The following is a 22,325-nucleotide window of genomic DNA, read 5'->3' as shown; positions in this document are numbered from 1 at the left end:
CACCTTCCTTCCATTTCAGCTCCAAGATTTGTTTCTGTAACTCCTTCCATGGGTATTTGTTTTTCCTATTCTAAGGAGGAATGAAGTATCCACACTTTGGTCTTCCTNNTTCTTTAGTTTCATGTGTTTTGAAAATTGTATCTTGGGTATTTTAGGTTTCTGGGTTAATATCCACTTATCAGTGAGTGCATACCATGTGTGTTCTTCTGTGATTGGGCTACCTCACTCAGAATGAGATGCTCCAGATCCATCCATTTGCTTAAGAATTTCATAAATTCATTGACTTTAATAGTTGAGTAGTGTTCCATTGTGTAAATGTACCACATTTTCTGTATCCATTCCTCTGTTGAGGGCATCTGTGTTCTTTCCAGTTTCTGGCTATTATAAATAAGGCTCCTATGAATAAGGCTCTTATTACCAGTTAGAACATCTTCCTGTAGTGCTATGTCCAATTTTCTGAGGAACGGCCAGACTGATTTCCAGAGTGATTGTACCAGCTTGCAATTCCCACCAGCAATGGAGGGAATTGAGGAACACTCGTTCCTCTTTCACCACATCCTCATCAGCATCAGCTGTCCCTTGAATTTTTACCTTAGCCAAACTGACTAGTGTGAGGTGGAATCTCAGAGTTGTTTTGATTTACATTTCCTTGATGATTAAGGATGCTGAACAGTTTTTCAGGTGCTTCTCAGCCATTCAGTGTTCCTCAGTTGAGAATATTTTCTTTAGTCTCTACCCCATTTTTTAATGGGGTTATTTGATTTTCTGGAGTCCAGCTTCTTGAGCTCTTTATATATATTGGATATTAGTCCCCTACCTGATTTAGGATTGGTAAAGATCCTTTCCCAATCTGTTGGTGCCCTTTTTGTTTTACTGACAGTGTCTTTTGTCTTACAGAAACTTTGCAATTTTATGAGGTCCCATTTGTCAATTCTCAATCTTATAGCACAAGCTGTTGCTGTTCTGTTCATGAATTTTTCCCCTGTGCCCATATCTTCGAGGCTTTCCCCCACTTTCTCCTCTCTAAGTATCTGTGTCTCTGGTTTCATATGGAGTTCCTTGATCCACTTAGACTTGAGCTTTGTACAAGGAGATAAGAATGGATCAATTCTCATTCTTCTACATGCTAACTGCCAGTTGTGCCAGCACCATTTGTTGAAAATGCTGTCTTTTTTCCACTGGATGGTTTTAGCTCCCTTGTCAAAGATCAAGTGACCATAGGTTTGTGGGTACATTTCTGGATCTTCAATTCTATTCTATTAATCTACCTGCAGTTTTTATCACAATTGCTCTGCAGTACAACTTGAGATCAAGCATGGTGATTCCACCAGAGGTTCCTTTTAATGTTGACAATAGTTTTTGCTATCCTAGGTTTTTTGTTATTCCAGAATAATTTTCAAATTGCCCTTTCTAATTCGATGAAGAATTGAGTTGGAATTTTGTTGGAGATTGCATTGAATCTGTAGATAGCTTTTGGCAACATAGCCATTTTTACAATATTAATCCTACCTATCCATGAGCATGGGAGATCATTCCATCTTCTGAGATCTTCTTTGATTTCTTTCTTCAGAGACTTGAAGTTCTTATCATACAGATCTTTCACTTCCTTAGTTACACCAAGGTATTTTATATTATTTGTGACTATTATGAAGGGTGTTGTTTCCCTAATTTCTTTCTCAGCCTGTTTATCATTTGTGTAGAGAAAGGCCACTGATTTGTTTGAGTTAATGTTATATCCAGCTACTGCACTGAAGCTGTTTATCAGGTTTAAGAGTTCTCTGGTGGAATTTTGTGTATATGTATATATACATATATTATCATATCATCTTCAAATAGTGGTATTTTTGACTCCTACCTTTCCAATTTGTATCCCCTTGACCTGTTTTGTTGTCTAATTTATCTGGCTAGGACTGCAAGTTCTTTTTTGAATAGGTAGGGACAAAGTGGGTAGCCTTGTCTAGTCCCTGATTTTAGTGGGATTGTTTTAAGTTTCTCTCCATTTAGTTTGGTGTTGGCTACTGGTTTGCTGTATATTGCTTTTATTATATTTAGGTATGGGCCTTGAATTCCTGATCTTTCCAAGACTTTTATCATGAATGGGTGTTGGATTTTGTCAAATGCTTTCTCAGCATCTAAGGAGATTATCATTTGGTTATTGTCTTTAAGTTTCTTTTTATAGTGGATTACATTGATGGATTTCCATATACTAAACTATATACTAAACTATCCCTGCATCCCTGGAATGAAGCCTACTTGATCATGATGGATGATTGTTTTGATGTGTTCTTGGATTCTCTTTGTGAGGATTTTATTGAGTATTTTTGCATCGATATTCATAAGGGAAATTGGTCTGAAGTTCTCTTTATTTGTTGGGTCTTTATGTGGTTTAAGTATCAGAGTAATTGTGGCTTCATAGAAGAAATTGGGTAGAGTACCTTCTGTTTCTATTTTGTGGAATAGTTTGTGGAGAACTGGAATTAGGTCTTCTTTGAAGGTCTGATAGAACTCTGCACTAAATCCATCTGATCCTGGACTTTTTTTTTTTTTTTTTTGGTTGGGAGACTTTTAATGACTGCTTCTATTTCTTTAGGCGACATGGGACTGTTTATATAATTAATCTGAATCTGATTTAAATAAGGTAACTGGTATCTGTCTAGAAAATTGTCCATTTGTTCCATGTTTTCCAGTTTTGTTGAGTATAGCCTTTTGTAGCAAGATATGATGATGTTTTGGATTTAGGATACTGTCCCTGTACCCTCTAATTATTCTGGCTAAGGGTTTATCTATCTTGTTGGAAAAACAAAACAAAACAAAAAACAAAACAAAAACAGCTCCTTCTTTGGTTGATTGTTTGTATAGTTCTTTTTGTTTCCACTTGATTGATTTCAGCCCTGAAACTGGGTGAATTCCCTTCCTTTTGTTGTAAAGCTTATTTAGGTGTGCTGTCAAGCTGCTAGTTTATACTCTCTCTTGTTCCTTATTGGTGACACTCAGAGCTATGAGTTTTCCTCTTAGGAATGCTCTAATTGTGTCCCATAATTTTGGGTATGTTGTGGCTTCATTTTCATTAAACTCTAAAAAGCCTTTAATTTCTTTATTTCTTCCTTGACCAAGGAATCATTGAGGAGAGTGTTGTTCAGCTTCCACGTGAATGTTGGCTTTATATTATTTAAGTTGTTATTGAAGATCAGCCTTAGTCTGTGGTGATCTGACAGGATGCATGGGGTAATTTCAATATTTTTGTATCTGTTGATGCCTGTTTTGTGACCAATTACATGGTCAATTTTGGAGAAGGTGCCATGAGGTACTGAGAAGAAGGTATATCCTTTTCTTTTAGGATAAAATGTTCTGAAGATATCTGGTAAATCCATTTTTTCATAACTTCTGTTAGTTTCAATGTGTCTCCATTTAATTTCTGTTTCCAAGATCTGTCCATTGATGAAAGTGGGGTGTTGTTGTCTCCCACTATTATTGTGTGAGGTGTAATATGTGCTTTGAGGTTTACTAAAGTTTCCTTTATGAATGTGGATGCCCTTGCATTTAGAGCATAAATATTCAGAATTGAGAGTTCATCTTGAAAGATAGTACCTTTGATGAGTATGAAATGCCCCTCCTTGTCTTTTGATAACTTTGGGTTGGAAGTTGATTTTATTCAATATTAGAATGCCTTCTCCAGCTTGTTCCTTTGGGCTGTTTGCTTGGAAAATTGTTTTCCAGCCTTTTACTCTGAGGTAGTGTTGTTCTTTGTCTCTGAGGTGGGTTTCTTGTATGCAGCAAAATGTTGGGGCCTGTTTATGTAGCCAGTTATTAGTCTATGTCTTTTTATTGGGGAATTGAGTCCATTGATGTTAAGAGATATTAAGGAAAAATAATTGTTGCTTCCTGTTATTTTTGTTTTTAGAGTTGGGATTCTGTTCTTGCGGCTCTCTCCTTTTAGGTTTATTAAAGGATTACTTTCTTGCTTTTTCTAGGGTGTCATTTCCCTCCTTGTATTGGAGTTTTTCCCTTTATTATCCTTTGAAGGGCTGGATTTGTGGACAGATATTGTGTGAATTTGGTTTTTTCATGGAATGCTTTGGTTTCTCCATCTATGGTAATTGAGAGTTTTGTTGGGTATAGTAGCCTGGGCTGGCATTTGTGTTCTCTTAGGGTCTGTNTAACCTCTGTCCGGGATCTTCTGGCTTTCATAGTCTCTGGTGAGAAGTCTACTGTAATTCTAATAGGTCTACCTTTATATGTTACTTAATCTTTTCCCGTACTGCTTTCAATATTCTGTCTTTATTTAGTGCATTTTTTGTTCTGATTATTATGTGTTGGGAGGAATTTCCTTTCTGGTCCAGTCTATTTGGAGTTCTATAGGCTTCTTGTATGTTCATGGACATCTCTTTCTTTAGGTTGGGGAAGTTTTCTTCTGTAATTTTGTTGAAGATATTTACTGGCCATATAAGTTGAAAATCTTCATTCTCATCTATACCTATTATCCTTAGGTTTAGTCTTCTCATTGTGTCCTGGATTTCTTGGATGTTTTGAGTTGGGATCTTTTTGCATTTTGCATTTTCTTTGATTGTTGCATCCATGTTTTCTATGGAATCCTCTGCTCCTGAGATTTTCTCTTCCATCTCTTCTATTCTGTTGCTGATGCTCGCATCTATGGTTCCTGATTTCTTTTCTCAGATTTCTATCTCCAGAGTTATCTCCTTTTGTGTTTTCTTCATTGTTTCTACTTCCATTTTTAGATCTTGGATGGTTTTTTTTTTTTTCAATTCCATTATCTGGTTGTGTTTTCCTGTAATTCTTTAAGGGATTTTTTGGTGTTTTCTCTTTAAGGACCTCTACCTGTTTAGCAGTGTTCTCCTGTATTTCTTTAAGTGAATTATTAATGCCCTTCTTAAAATCCTCGACCAGCATCATGAGATATGATTTTAAATCCGAATCTTGCTTTTTTGGGTGTGTTTTGGTATCCAGGACAGGCTGTGGTGGGCGTACTAGGTTCTGATGATGACGAGTGGTCTTGGTTTCTGTAAGTAAGATTCTTATGTTTTCCTTCACCATCTGGTAATCTCTGGTGTTAGATGTTCTAGCTGCCTCTGGCTAGAGCTTGTTCCTCTTGTGATTCTGTTAGCCTCTGTCAGCACTCCTGGGAGTTCAACTCTCTCCTGAGTCGCAATGGTCAGAGCTCTCTCTGCAGGCAAGGTCTCCTCTTGTAGGTGAGGTGCACAGAGGTCTGGAGCTCTGATTTACCTCCTGGCTAAAGATGAAGGCTCAAAAGAACCCTGTCCAAGAAGCTCTGTTACTTTTGTGGCCCACGTGCCATCCTGAGTGGACTGGTCTCTGAGAGACATAGGATACAAGATGGAGCTCTCTCCTGAATCTTAGGGTCAGAGCCCTCTCTGGAGGCCGACTTTCCTCAGTAATCCTAAGATCCTGGGTGTGCTAGGGCACCTTTTATGTATTTCCTGAGGATGTGGATGTGTGAGTGTGTCTGTGTGTGTTTTCTGTGTGTTCCTGCATGATGTGTGTGAAGCTTGTGCCATGGTGTATATGGAGGTAAGAGCAGTGTCTTGGGAGTCAGTTTACTCCGGCCTGAGTCACTCTTGTTTCTAGGCCTACTCATTAGGCCACCTCTGTAAGTCCTAGAAGAAACTATTTACAATTCATTTTTAATTGTTATTTAGTTTACTGAGTGCAAAACTAAGTACTTCTTTGAAACCATGTCCTTAAACAATGAAAAATTAGACACCCTAGAAATACACGGTAGATTAACTTGTCAGCAGTTTCTACATTATTTGGCATTGCAAAATCACAAAGGGAATAAAACCCTGATTTTGGTTGCTAGCATGGAAATTAAGCTAAATATTCTGCAATCTGGTACTAGTAAAAGTGAAAAATATGAAAGGCTGAGCAATAAGTAGACGAAGGTAGGACATTGGTTATTTTAATTTTGAGACAAGGCATTTCTGTTGGTTAGTTTAGACAACCTAATATTTCAATAATCTAAATGAAAAATGAAGTTTAGATAATACAGGAAGGGTTCCTTGATACTAATTTTAAATATAATTAGTATATGTCACCAGGAAAATTAATAATAATACTTAATTTTTGAGGTGTAATGGATTCTAAAAGTTACTTGTTTTATTTTTAATATGTTTAATACTATGGTGATTAATACTTTTATATTAGGTAAAGACAATATCCTCATCCTAAAAATTATTAGAAAATTGGATGATATCTTGATTATTTAAGCAAATATAAATAGAGTAGTTATCTATTTTACATTTCTACCAATTTTATTTATTTATGTGATTAAAAATATAAATGTTTTTCTTAAAGAATACAATTGCCAGACCCAGTGTTGCAAGCACTTAAGGTAATGATAAACATATTAAGTCAAATATTATATTGTCCAAATAAACTTATCTTAATAAACAGTACCAAAGAGACAAAAGAAAACAGAATTATAAGTCCACATAAGGATCGTTGTAATGTGTTCATTAAACATAGTCTCTATACTTGCAAAAACCCAATCCATGATGCTTTTCTTTCAAGATAACCAGGATAATTAAGTTTATCTTTTTTTTTTTTAATTGGCTCTTATCTTCTACATGTAACTCTCATCCTGGCACTCATGTTCAATAATCAGCTTCCAATTTATGGCTACCAGATTCTAGCAACTACTAAGTAGATATTAACAAACAGTCAAAATGACTGACTTCCTAGGTGGGATTTAAGTCAACATCAGAAAAGGAGGCATATTCCCTGCTTTCTGGGTACTTAGCAAGCCAGGTATCCCATGAGGTCTGTCCTGTCTCCTCTGTGCTCCATCTTTTGGTACAGACCTCTAATCATAATCCTAGATGCCTGCAGACATCAGTGACCACAAGATGAGACATATGCCTTACCCCAGTTATCTGCCTGTCAGATCCTTTGGGCAAACCTAGCAAGGGAGAGCTCCCTCTACAGGCTCTATACTTCATTTGCTGGAACACAACTCTGCCTCCACCCCTGGAAGCCTACTCCTTCATACTACAAGGAGCATCCTGCAAATGTCAGGAACCACCCGCTATACCTACATCACTGGAGTCCTGCCCACTCTGCCAGGAAACCAGAAGCCTGAAATCATGAGAGCTTACCAGTTCTGCCTGCATCCCCGGAGGCCTGCTGCCACCAGGGAATACCAGGCCTGCCAAAGTAGGAACAACCAGATAGCTAAAGGCCAGTAGAAGAATACAATCAACAAAAGCCAAGGCAATATGAAACCACCAGAACCCAGCTATCCAACTACAGCAAGCCCAAAGTATCCTAATACAACTGAATCATAAGAAAATGACCTTAAATCTAGCCTTATGTAGATCATAAGGGCTTTAAGAGGAAATTAATAAATCCCTTAAAGAAATACAGGAAAATACAGTCAAACATGTAGAGTTCCACCCTTACAGAGGAAAGGAATAAATTTAAAGACATATAGGAAAATACAATCAAATAGGTGAAACAAATGAATAAGATGTTCAAGAACTGAAATGTTCGAGACACGCAGAGACTCAACAAAGAAGGAGAATTTCAGGCCAATTTCCCTTATGAAAATTGATGCAAAAATAATAAAATATAAACTGAATCTAAGAAAACATCAAAGATATCATTCATTATGATCCAGTAGACTTCATCCCAGGGATGCAGAGGTGGTTCAGTATATGAAAATTCATCAAGTTAATCCACCATATAAACACTCTAAAAGAATAAAAACACATGACTATCTTATTAGATGCTGAAAAAGCCTCTGGCAAAATCCAGCACTCCTTCATGTTAAAAGTCTTAGAGAGACCAGGAATACAAGTCCCATAACTAAACACAATAAAGGCAATATACAGAAAATCAGTAGTCAACATTAAATTAAATGCAGAGAACCTCAAAATAATTTCACTAAAATCAGTCACAAGGCAAGGCTATTCAGTCTCTCACTTCATGATGTTACATTTATTAATTACTGATATTAGTGCCTGAACTATAGATGTTAGGTTGAGGAAGTTGTCTCCTGTACCAATGAGTTCAAGGCTAGTCCCTACTTTCTGTTCTATTAGATTTAGTATACCTGGTTTTACATCGAGGTCTTTGATCCACTTGTACTTCAGTTTTGTGCAGGATGATAAATATGGATCTGTTTGCATAATTCAATACATAGTACTTGAAATTCTAGCTATATCAGAAAGACAGCTAAAGGTGAAAAAGCAGATACAAACTGGAAAGGATGAGTTAAACTACTCACAGGTGATATAATAGTAACATAAGTGTCCCAAAATTTCTACCAGAGAACTCCTACAATTTATAAACACATTTGGCAAAATGGATAGATACAAAATTAACTCAAAGAAGTCAGTAGCCCTCTTTTGGACAAATGACAAATGGGCTGAGAAAGAAGTTAGGTGGGCAATACACTTCACAATAGCTATGAATAATAGAACAAAACAAATATCTTGGTGTAACTCTAATGAAGCAAGTGAAAGACCTGTATTATAAGAACTTCAAGTCTTTGAATAAAGAAATGGAAAAAGATATCTGAAGAAGGAAAGCTCTCCCATGCTCATGGATTGGTAGCATTCACATATTGAAAACAGTCATCTTACCATAGCAATCTACAGATTAGTCCAATTCCCATAAAAATTGGAACACAAATCTTTACAAATCTTGAAAAAACCGTGTTTAACTTCATGTGGAAAAACAAATATCCAGGATAGCTAAAATATTTATGTAAAATAAAAGAACTTTTGAAGGTATTACCACCCCTGACTTCAAGATCTACTACAGAGAAATAGATATTAAAGCTTAATGGTATTGAAATAGAAAAAGACAGCTTGATGAAGAAATGAATAGGAGACACAGAAATAAACTCACACATCTATGTGCACTTGATTTTTGACTAAGAAACTAAAACCATACAAGGTAAAAAGGAGAGCTGGTCCAACCATATATCTACAAGTGGAAGAATGCAAACTTCCATATTTATCCTGTACAAAACTGAGGTCCAAGAGGATCAAAGACCCCAAAGATATACTAATAGAATAGAATAGAAAGTAGGGAACAGCCTTGAACTCATTGGTACAAGAAACAATGTTCTGAACAGGAAACCCATAGCTGAGGTTCAAAGGACAATGATTAATAAACTGGACCTCATGAAACTGAAGAAGATTCTGTAAGAAAACAGAAACCATTAAAAGGATGCAACATCAGCTTTCAGAAGAGGGACAGATCTTCACCAGCTCAATATCTCACAGTGGGCTAATTTCTAAAATATATAAATAACTGAAGGAATTAAACACCTACAACTCAATTAAATAATAGGGTACAGAGCTAACGGCCAAAATACACTTAAAGAGCCGGGCATGGTGGCGCACGCCTTTAATCCCAGCACTTAGGAGGCAGAGGCAGGCGGATTTCTGAGTTCGAGGCCAGCCTGGTCTACAGAGTGAGTTCCAGGACAGCCAGGACTACCCAGAGAAACCCTGTCTCGAAAAACCAAAAACAAAAAAAACAAAAAAACAAAAAAAAACACTTAAAGAAATGTTTAAAATCCTTAGTCATCAGGAAATTGCAAATCAAAGTGACTGTGAGATTTCAATTTATACTCAACAGAATGGCTAAGATCAAAACCTCAAATGACAGCACATGATGGAGAGGATGCAGAACAAAGGGAACACTCCTCTATTGCTGGTGGGAGTGCAAGCTTGTACAATTGGAAATCAATTTGAAAGTTCCTCAGAAAATTGGGAATAATTCTACCTTAAGACCAAGTTATGATGCTTCTTGGCATATACCCCCAAAATGCTCCATCATCCCTCGAGGACACATGCTCCACTATGTTCATAGCAGCTTTGTTCATAATAGCCAGAAACTAGAAATAACCCTGATGTCCCTCAATTGAAGAATGAATAAAGAAAACATAGTTCATTTACACAGTCCAATATTACTTAGCTATTGAAAACAAGGACATCATGAATTTTGAAGGTAAAGAAGTAGAACTGAAAAATATCCTGAGTGAAGTAACTAGATCCAAAAGAACATGAGTGATATGTACTCATGTATAAGTAGATATTAGTTATAATGTACAGGATAACCATGCCACAACCTATAGACCCAAATAAATAAAAAACAAGGAGGTACCAAGGAAAAGTTCTTGAATCTTTTTCATAAGGGGAAATAAAGTTGATATTGGATGTTGATGGAGGGAGGGAACTTGGCCAGAGAAGGGATACGGTTAGGAATAGGGTGGGGAAATCAGGTGAAGGGAGAGTAGGAGAGAGAGAATGGAAATAAGTGATGGGCAGGTTGGGCAACTCTATGGTGTGCTGGAGACCTGAAAAAGGGGAGGCCCCAGGAAATATATAGGGGTGACTCTAGCTGAGACTCCTAGCACTGAGGAATATGAAGCCTGAGCGGCCACTTCATGTAGCTAGTCAGAACTCCCACTGGAAAGTAAAGGACAGCAACCCACTCCCAAAATCTTCGACCCAAAATGTGTCCTGCCTATAAGATGTGCAGGAACAAAGACGAAGCAGTGATGGAGAGAATGTCCAGCCAATTACTGGCCCAAATTGAGACCCATCCCATGGGCAAGAATCAATCCTGACACTATTAATGATAATCTGTTATGCTTGCAGACAGGAGCCTCATGGAACTGTCCTCTGAGAGGCTCCACTCAACAACCTATGGAAAGAGATGCAGAGACCCACAGCCAAACATTAGATAAAGCTTGGGGATTCTTGCAGAAAAGTTGCAGGAAGGATTGAAGGGCCCAAAGATGATAGGGACTCCACAGAAAGACCAAGCTAGTCAATTAACCAGGACATTTGAGGGTTCTCAGAGATGGAACCAAATCAAAGCAAGAGCCTTGGCTGGACCTAGGCTCTCTGCCCATATGTAGCAGATATGCAGATAGATGTTCATGCGGGTCACCCAACAACTAGAGCGAGGCTGCTGCCTATTGATCTCGTTCCCCTAGCTTGGCAGCTATGTCCAGCCTTTATAGTTGAGGACCCACCTAGTCCTACAGAGACTTGATGTTCCAGGATGGAGTGATACTGAGTGAGGGTGCCTATGACCTTCTCAGAGAAGGAGAGGGTAGATGGAGGGTGTAGCTTTGGAATGGAGGGGGACTGGGAGGAGAAGGAGCAGGTATTGGTAAGTGGAGAATAAATAGATAATGAAAAAAGAAATGTATTTAGGTGTTCAGAAGAGGATTTTAGGTTACAGGGTAGAAGTTTGTTTCTAAAACTTTGTGATGATTCATTGATAAAAGATACCTAAAATTATTTAACAATTACTTTTTACTTTTTAATGAAAAATTCATTTAAAAAGATATTTTGTACTTTTACTGTGCTTTATTTTGAATGAGTAAAATAACAGTCTTATTTTAATAACAATGGTAAAATTAACTTCTGTACTACTGAGAATTGGGTATAAATAAAAAATAATTTTGGAGTCAGGTATACTGGTTTATAAATAGTCCCAAAGCCTGGATTTCTGGACAGGAGCTTGGTTCCTACAGAACCAGCTTTTTCTTCCTATGATGTGAAGATTATGAAAATATAGAATGCAGAAACTAAAACGACAGTTCAGAAGATGAGATTTTGTTATAGCAGGTACTTAATACATAGCTTATTAATAGATAATTATCTCCTAAATTTGGTAAGTACAAAATAAAATATAAATGAAGAAACCATGTTTATCCTAGCTGAAGATGGACATGAGTTAAACAACAATGAGGTTCTGGGAAAATGCAATGCTCTTGAAAATTCCTCTTGGGACACATCTTTCTGCACATCACATGACTGTGTCTTCTGTCCTCTCTTATTCCCTTCTAAAAACAACTTCTGCTCATTGACCTTAAAGCTAATTATTCCTCCTTGATGAGTCACTGTTCTTTCAGAACAACGTTTATACAACCAATAAAATGCAAATAGCCAAACAAAATATGTTTATGATTTTGTTTTATTGCACTAAAAAGTATATTAACCCACAAAAAGCCAGAGTAGAAAAAGAGTGTTTGGGACATTTCCACTTTTTTATATGTACATCACTAAAAAGTCACCCTTGGATACATTTCCCTGCCTTCTAGGTTTCAGAATAGTATTTATGAGTAACCTGTGAACTGAATCCCTAAGAAAACACACACACAAACTACAAAATTTATTTTGTTTCTAAGGTAATTGAGGAAAGAGTAACATTTATGTATACATAGTATATATGGATGGGTGGCTGATATCCTTTGCTGAAGCAGCTACTGTTGTACGTATGTTTGCTGTTCAAATGCCATTTTGTGCTAATAATTTACAGAGACTTTTCTTTGAATCAATGAAATTATGAACTTACTCATTCATTTAGCAAGGTTTTTATCTCCTAGTTTGAGTTTCTCCAATAAGCTTCTCCTTTCAAAATCACCTCTTTGCAGATCCCATTTAAGCAAATACTGTGTAATAATAATATGAATATTAATAATAGATTATAATAAGTTGGCAAAAGTATAAAATCTAAAATAACCATCTATTCTTTATTAGATATGAGAAATGCAATTCTTATAGGCTCACCGCCTTTATCTACATGGAGATTGGATGGTCCAAGACAGTGCAGTTTGCTTTCGCACTTGAGTGATGCAGAGTGGTGAAGTCTACAGTATATAGGAGCTTAATTCTTTTCCATGAAAGCAAACTGTAAAATGCAAGTTCATGTCATTTACTGTTGTATGTGCTTGTTTAAACTCTGACTAGATTGGAGCCTGATAGATGCTAGGGATTGTTCTAACCTTGATGTCAAGGTGTTTTGATGGAGTGCTTTAATTCTGTATTTGGTAAAAATCTAGGACATAAGACAGAAACCTCCACAGGTCTTTGAATACTTAATAGTCTAACACATGCTGCCATATTGTAAAAGTTCCATCAATAGATGCTTCCCAACTTAAACAGTAAGAATATGCCTACTAATATACTTGCTATTGCAGGTAATTTAGGTTTTCTCTGGAAACATTGCATAATTCCAAGGTAATATTACATTATATTGATACCATACCTACTTGTATGCCTTCACACGATAATGGCTAATGGTCAGGTTTCAAGATGGACTTACATTTCTAATGTGATTTGATGATCCTGAAACAACATCTAATGGCTTAACTATTCAAATTTGTTAATTATATGCATGTGAAAAAATAAAACTCATTTGTGATTGGTATCTCAGTAAATTAAATAATTGCCATCTTTAACAGTAGCAACAGCTTGATCATCTCACACTATAACAAAGCTAAAGATTTGAAACTAAGTCCCATAAAATGCAGAATAAAATGATAAAAATCTTATAATACAGAAAGGATGGAGACAAAACTCAAATTTCCTGATGGATATATTATATTAATGTAATGGATACCTCAGTGTAGTTAAATTGCATTAAATGGTTATTAATGCTTGAGTAAACTTCAAGGAAGTGGGTACTGGTTGAAATGGGATAATATTTTGTTCTGCTAAATTATACGTTAATTGGTATTTCCTCTCTTGTAAAAGGACCTGAAGGGTTTAATAAAGTATGTTGTAGAAACATTATTTTTCCTTCTTGAGATATTAAGACAAGAGTGTAACTGGAAACGATTCAAAGCTTTCCCAGAAAAATTCTTCAGCATTTGTGATGACAAGAGTTTCAGAGACTCCCAAATGTAAATAATTAAAGCTTCTTGTCCTCTGAATAATGACAGACTGCATCACTGGGGAAAATGGTACGATGTGAGGTTGCAGTTAAAATTTATTTTCTTATTTCATGTGTCACCATTACAGGGGTAAATGTGGAAGAAGTGAGAAATCAGGAGAGGGGAAAAGAGGGAAGGCAGAGAGGAGATAGAGGGGGATAGGAAACACAAACACACACACACACACAGAGAGAGAGAGAGAGAGAGACAGAGAGAGAGAGAGAGACAGAGAGAGACAGAGACAGAGACAGAGAGAGACAGAGAGAGACAGAGACAGAGAGACAGAGACAGAGAGACAGAGACGGAGAGACAGAGAAAGACAGAGACAGAGACACAGAGACAGACAAAGAGACAGAGAGACAAGCAGAGACACAGATAAAGAGACAGACACAGACAGGGAGACAGTGACATACACAGGAGATAGAAAGGATGAAACCAGTGGCATGCACAGGTCTTTGTTGCCAATTTATTTGCCAAGTGAAATTGTTGGGAGAATCTGAAGAAAACTATCTTGAAATTCATTTTCATTTGATTAGATTATGAAACTGAACAGTAGCCTCAAGTTTCTAGGTGTGAAATAATGACAGTAATGTATATTTTGAAGCAGCCAGGTTAGAGTATTATTTTGAGTTTTCTTGTTTTAGAGCAGAGGTAACTCTTTTAAATATAAGTATTTAGGATTAAAATGAAAAGATATCTATAAGTTATATAGTTTAGTTTCTTGACCAAATTAAAAGTAGTACATTTGAAAGAAATTAAGTCTGAGAATTAGAGTAGAAAGCATGTGGAGATTTGGAGCCCATAGTTCATTGACATCTATTTAAACTTTAGTTAGAAGCTTCAACACTCAGCTTTTTATGGGTGGCACATCTCATTTTCTTTGAGGTTTACAGTCATAAAACCATACTCAAGTGCCATGCAAAGAAAGTACAGGCTACTCAATCTAAAAAACTAAACAGGACAGCCCAGTCACAAGGAGTCACATAGGCAAGGAAATATATCTATAGCACTGTGAAAGAGAAATCTTTGAGGCTGGCAACAGGAAGTGACCTCCCAACTCCATAGAGACACTGCTTTTTGAATCAAAACATACTTATCAACAGGAAAATTAAGAAAAGAGAAACTACAGAAAAAGAAAGGAAGAGTCATTAATCAAGGCACCAGAAGAGGAAATGGTATGCACATGCAAGCATAAACATGAACAATGTAAGGTCAATGTTATTTCTTAGCCAAGTAAGTCTCCTGTGGAGGATTCTGTTACATTCACACATTTTAGAGCCAACTAGAAAATTTTATTCCTGTGTCATTTGTTCATTTGAGCACTACATAGAGACTAGCTTCAAAGAATTAAACATCAGCTAAAACATCATAACTGAGTTGCAAAAAATGCCATGCTATGTTCTAAGCCCACCTGGGACGCCCACACAGTTATGGATTTTAGTTTTTACAAGAGATTCTATCATTCTGACCATCCCTTTTCAGACATGCTCTTTTGAAATCACTGAGGGAGGATATGGGGAAACCCTATCAAATGTACCAGAGACTTTGGAAGTAAGAGATGCTCAGAGCTTAAGGGAGGAACCTTAGAGGACATTTCCAACTGAGGGAATTTGTAGAATCCATTTCCAGTAGAATGGCAGCATCAAGTGGAAGGATGGGATTGCCATCCCATAGTCAAAACTTCTGTCCCAGAATTGTTCCTGTGTAAAAGAACTGCAGGGACAAAAATGAAGAGGAGATTGAGGGAAATGAGGTTCAGTGACAGGCCTAAATTGGGATCCAGCTCAAGGGGAGGCTCCAAAGCCTCATACTATTCCTGATGCTATGGTGTGCTTACAGACAGGACCTAGCATGGCTGCCCTCTGAGAGGCCCAAGAACAGCTGACAGAGTCAGATGCAGATACTTGGCAACTCCATAGGAAGACCAGCAGTCTCAACTATCCTGGACCCTTGAGATCTCTTAGACACTGAGCCACCAGCCAGGCAGCATATATTAGCTAATATGAGGCCCCAACATCTCTATAGCAGAGGACTTCCTGGTCTGGTCAGTGAGAAAGGATGCACCTAACCCTTAAGAGACTTGAGGCCCCAGGGAGTGGGGAGGTCTGTTGGGATGGAAGTTTGGGACATCCTCTTAGAGATGAGGGAGGAGCAATGGTCAGAGGACAGACCAGGAGAGGGATGATGACTGGATTGTTAAAAAAAGTTAAAGAATAAAAAAATGTAAAAATAAATACTGAGTTTGATATGTTTATGTGTTCAGCTTATTAGGATGTGGCAGTCTTACTTTTCTAATGATTAAAACCTGGAAGAGAACTAGATTTCAAATATTCCTCCATGCACTGCAGTTTACACAGAAGTAATTCTCGATAATGCTGTGTGAGGAAAATTCAATAGACACCTTATCTCATCATGCCCACTCTGGGGAAAACATAAAAAGAGTTATTCTGGTCTCTAAAGGCTCTGCCCCTCATAACACAGCACATGGGAAATATCTTTCCTTTCCCCAATACTGTCCATAGAGAGCAGAACAAATAAAAGGTCTAATTCTAGACCAGCATATTGCTTTGTATACAATATCCTTATATAGAAAAAAATAAACAGTTTATCTTCTAGAAGAATGAAGAACAAACAAATAAAGAATATATTTTAGACATGAAAATCACCAAAAATGGTTGATATTAGCTCCATGAAAAGACAGATAGACCTGGACACATTTAAATCACAGTTCCACCCTTTAGGAGTTTTTGCTCTCAAGTAGATTCAGGTCACTGCTCTTTCTTTTTTTATTCTCTGAAAATTATTCAACATTAACCTAGAAATTATGTCATGAAGCTGTCAATACATTTGAGTAAGAGCTGGATAAAAGTTCTTGTTATACAGAATCTTTCAAAGATGTTTGTTTCTCTTACTGAGTCCTAAGTCACCTATGTGGGCTCCTGAAGAATTTCTAGCAATATACTGATACCCTGCTTTTTTTTAACAATACAAACTAAATTGTTTTATGTGAGAACATCTTTTGTTATAAACTCAAGATATTTCTTCTAAATCTGTTAATATTAATTGTTCACTGTTAATTGTTCTTTTACTTGATATTTGGCTTGTTTTCTTTCCCTCTGATAAGAAAAAAAAAAACTCCTTATTCTAACTTAACAAAGAATGATCATGTCTCTCTTGGACAATCCTTCCTCCCCTCTCTGGGACCACCCCATCCCCCTCTAACTACCTTGTTTCATTTAATTCAGAAGAAATCTGTCGTTTACTGTCGTACTACAAAGCAGTTGTTTATTTTCCAAATTGTTTATTTTTTTTACTCTCCCCAAAAGGTGATCAGATTTAACATAGGCATCACTGGACTGATGGCCACATACTTTCTGAATGATAGATTTACATTCGGTCACCTTCTATTTTTAATCTTATCTCAATGACCTGGCAAATCAAAGGGATACATATATTGTAGCTTGAGGTTTAATATCTCAATGATCAACATTTTACCTTCTCTTTCCTAGAATAATTTGATAATATGATTTTTATGTGGAAAGAATAAAACGGAGTGGGAAATAATGTGGAATGGACAATAGAAGTGTAAGGTGTGATCAGGTTTGGTCATTGACAAACTAATCCATAAAGGATTAAGCACTTCTGTGATAAATGAACTTATCAATTCTAACAGCAGGAACCAGAGCCCATGGAAGCATACCACTGTAAACTACATTCTTTATATCAATGCAAGCATACTCACATGACTAAAGTAATAATTCTACCCAGAAATGTTGCAACTACTTATTATATTTAACCAGTACCCCAAGAGCTCCCTGGCTCTAAACCACCAACCAAAGAAAGCACATGGTAGGCTCATGGTTCTAGCTGCATATGTAGCAGAGGATGGCCTAGTTAGTCATCAATGGGAGGAGAGGTCCTTGGTCCTGTGAAGGTTCTATGCCACAGGCATAGGGTAATGCCAGGGCCAGGAAGCAGGAGTGGGTGGGTTGGTGAGCAGGAGGGGGAGGAGATAGGGGATTTTCAGAGGGGAAACCAAGAAAGGTGATTACATTTGAAATGTAAATTAAAAAATATCTAATAAAAAAGAATGAATGCAAAGAAACTCACAATGTTTAATAATAAAAGACTGAACATTTCTTCATTAAAAAAAAATCCAATGTGAAGCTCTACAGCTTCTATTCTAACTCAATATGTTTATTAAGATGTATTGTTTGGGGGTTTGTTGTATAGTGTTGTTTTGTTTCATTTTGTTTTTCTTTTCCTTACATGTTTCATTTTATTATAAAAGTTTTTAAAGAAAAAACTGCATAAGTTAATTATAAAAGCTATAGATATAAGATTCCTTTTCTGATGATAAGATATGAAAGATAAATAAAAGATAAGATGGTGAGAAGTAGGCTTTAAGAACCACTAAATGGTAGAGGAAAACTCAAGACAGCTAGCTACACCTGGACATGTGTTCTTGTGGTTAATGCAAATTGACCACTTTAGTCGTCACTCCCCTAGAGCAGAGAAGGAAAGCACTTGCCTCACATACAGAACAGAAAGAGGTGGTGAGAGACTCTCGCTATTTAGTGATGGACATTGACATAATATCCCCCTCAGTCATTTATTATTTCCAACTGTTAAGCTCAGAGGCCATCAATTCATAGCCTTTCCATAGCGTTCAGGTTTATTGCTTCTGCTAGAGTCAGAAGGGGCAAAGCAATCTTTCTCATGTGTTCAATGGCTTTTGAGTGAATTCTACCTAACAACACATAAAATGTAGCACAAGTTTCATCGAGCTGATGGACATAAGTTCTCAGGACTGGCTGTTTAACATGGTGATGGTCCTGTAAATATCAGAAAGGAGACATGACTGTCTCCTGATTTCATAATGGAAAGGAAGAGACAAATATTAGGTCAGTAAGGAGGTTAATATAAGTACACAGAAGCAATGGGGTGTAGTAGTAACATATCTGGCATACTATTCTGTCAAGGGAAATTTTTGAGCATAAATTACAATTATTATTACCCTAATAATGATACCATTGGTAATTTGCATCATATGGTATATCCTGAGAATTATGGCAGGACATGAGTTTTCCATAGTACATTTTACTTTAATAAATTGCTTGTTTCAAAAAATCTTCTTGTGTATTACATGAGTAATTTTTTAAAACATAAATGGGCTCTTCTCTCTGAGCGATAGGTGGTCAGTGAATCATAATCTGCTTGGACAAAGTAGCAACAGATACCAAGTCAATTCTCCCATCAGAATGCTTTTGCATCTTCCACTTTCAGTAATTTTTGTGTGCCTATCTACTAATTCTAATCACAATACTTCAAATAATGTAGATATTATAATTGAGGATTGAATTGGATCTTATCTACTTATAATTGAATACTAATATGTGATTTAACAAAAGATCGCTGAGTGCTGTCTTCCATATATCACTGGAGTAAAATGGAAAAAATGGGGAAAGAATTAGAAGTGCATATTGTATATATCATAGTCTGGTTATAGAAATTACACAATAATACATGAAAACTTACACCAACCTTAGTTCATACCTCTACAATACAATAGAGCCATAGAAGAATTTAACAGCCTAGACTGCTATTGAGTAAAGACTGGAACCACCTAGAGTGATTTGGAATGGGCTAGGTGTTGAGAACTGAGGCTATTCCTGACTCTAATGATTACTAGATCCATAGTCAATGTAATGTGCTAACAACATGGAGAAAAAAGTGCAAGGTGTGCACTCTGACACATGACCACATTACCAAATGTTCAGATGTCAAACTGGGACATCTAATACTTTGAACTCCAATGTGAGACTTCGGTGGCTTTGAGAACAGTATGGTTACAGTCACCAGTGAACTCAAATAAATGTTTGATTATGTAACAAAATGACAAGGGGAGAGTTGAGAAAAGTAGACTATAAAACCATCAGTAATTATGATTTAGGACATGATAGGGCAAACCAGGATTTAACAATTTTTTCATTAGGCAAATATGCTTGCTATGAGTTTATATGTCTTTCTATCAGAGTTATTGACACTGTATATAAAACCATCAATGAAAACCCCTTTCTTCATGTAAACTCTGAATGATGGAATGGCTGTCTGAAAGGTGTTGAAATAAAAGGCTGTTTGTATATTTGTAAGCATCAGTGAGAGTGAATTATAAAATGTGTCTAGTTTTCAGCTGCCCGCTCTGTACTCTAACAGTACTAGGACTCTGGCATTACCATAAAAATATTCACACATTAAGATATTATTGGAAATGTTAGGTTTCTATCATTTACTTTAGAGAAATATTCAGCCTCAGTTTCTTTCTCCATTTACCCCTTTTAAACTTTTCAGTTTTAATAATAAATTATGATTTTTTTTCTAACCAGTGTATTAGTAAAATCCTTGTGTTTGAAGGGCTGGGATTCACATTGTGTATCACAAAAAATGCCTATTCCTGCCAATCTAATTAACCAGAATACAGTTTTGTGCTTTTACTCTGGTGCAGCAAAGAGTTTCCTAAAGTCTTGCCACTTCCCATCCTTATACTACACTTTGTGTGGGAATTTGAAAAATCCCTGCTTGGAAACTCTTTAATGTTCCAAATATAGATTTCTACACATTGCTTGTAATTAATTTTCAAAGATAACATTAGTCATACTGGAGGTCCAGCTTCTAATCCTCCTCTGCTTTCATCTATAGACATGGACAATTCATCCATGGTAAAATTTAATTTTAGCTATAATTACAAAAGTTTGAAATTAAATCTCACTAGTGTTATGCTCCCATTAATATGGACAAAAAAGGGCTGATGTGCTTAGGATTAATGTGGTGGACAAAAGTAAGATTTCATTTTTAACTTTTATAATTAATTTGGAAAAAAAATGTAATAAAGGATTTTGTTTCAGAGAAAGTTCTGAGTTTCAAGGAAGACATCGCTGCAATCCATCAAACTCTGACACACCGGAGGAATCCTGCACAAGATTATTGTAAACTAGAGCCCAAATTATTCTCCAAAATGGAGGTATTAATTATATGATAGCTCTTACACATGGGACAAGTCACACTCAGGTTTGTAGCATGTATTTTTAACTGGATGAAGGTGAGGAGTTTTCTTCAGAGAATCCTGACATGTTACCCATCACAAGATACTCAAGCCAATTGTGACAATCAAAGCAATTCTAAGGAACAGTGTCCCCACAGAAGAGGCATCAGCTGTTCAATTCCCATGGGATATTCAAATCCCATTGTTTATTTTATTACAAGTATATAAAAGTATATTCAATTTTTTAAGGACTACAAAATTAAAACAAATAGGCATACTGAAACCCAGACTATCAGAAATGCTCAAGAAAATTGCAGTCCTTGCTTCTTTCAATTCTTATTTCTTATTAAAGACATTTGTGGTGGGTAAAATAAAATATTCTCCAGGTACTAAGTTAAATCTCAGTCTAGTCTTAAATAATAAGAGTAACTGAGAGATTCAGATTGTCATATGGTTTTGGGAGGATGTGGATAAGAGTGACAATCAATAGCACTATATTAATTGTCTCATTGGGGAACCATGTGTCAAAGTGAACATGTGGTGCTCATCAGAGAGTGCAGCCTGAATGCAGCAGGACTAATCAATGTGAAAGGCATATATATTATCCCTTTGGTTTGAGATATACATGTGATTGGATAATTCCTTTTCTTTTCTTCTCTGTTCTTTTCTTTTCCTTCTTTCTTTCTTTTTTATCGGATATTTTATGTATTTAAATTTCAACTGTTATCCCCTTTTCTGGTTTCCCCTCCAGTATCCGCCTATCCCATCCCCTCTCTTCCTGCTTCTATGAGGGTGCTCCCATTCCCACCTACTCACTCTCATCTCACTGCCCTGGCATTCTCCTACACTGGGGAATAGAGCCATCCTCTGCTACATATGCAGCTGGAACCATGGATCCTCCATGTGTACTCTTTGGTTGGTGGTTTAGTCCCTGGTACTTCTGCTTTTCTATGGTTTGTATATGTCAAACATTCAGAATGATTACAGCTTATAGAACAAAGATAAAGTGGGGTGAAAGGAAGTTTTAATATTTTGAAGAAGTACTTTCTGGTTTAAAAGCCACACAGTGGCATTAACTAAATACTTAGTAATTATATGGAAAAGCTCAGATTGGTCAGTACACATGCCTTTTATTTTATTGAAGTTGAGTATATTTTTTTCTTTTTCTTCTTTTTATTTATTATTATTCATTTACATTTCAAATGCTATCCCGAAAGTTCCCTATACCACCCCCGCCCTGCTCCCCTCGCCACCTACTCCCACTACTTGGCCCTGGTCTTCCCCTTACTGGGTCGTATAAAGTTTACAGGCCCCTTGGTTATAAAGACCAAGGGGCCTCTCTTCCCAATGATGGCCAATTAGGCCATCTTCCCCTACATATGCAGCTAGAGACACGAGCTCAGGGGGTACTGGTTAGTTCATATTGTTGTTGCACCTACAGGGTTGCAGCCCCCTTCAGCTCCTTGGGTATTTCTCTAGCTCCTCCATTGGGGGCCCTGTGTTCCATCCAACAAAGAAAGAGAACATCAGACCAATTTCCCTTATGAATATCGATGCAAAAGT

This window comes from Mus pahari, chromosome 3 (assembly GCF_900095145.1).
Source record: "Mus pahari chromosome 3, PAHARI_EIJ_v1.1, whole genome shotgun sequence".
Classification (NCBI taxonomy): domain Eukaryota; kingdom Metazoa; phylum Chordata; class Mammalia; order Rodentia; family Muridae; genus Mus; species Mus pahari.
This window is presented reverse-complemented; position numbering follows the sequence as displayed.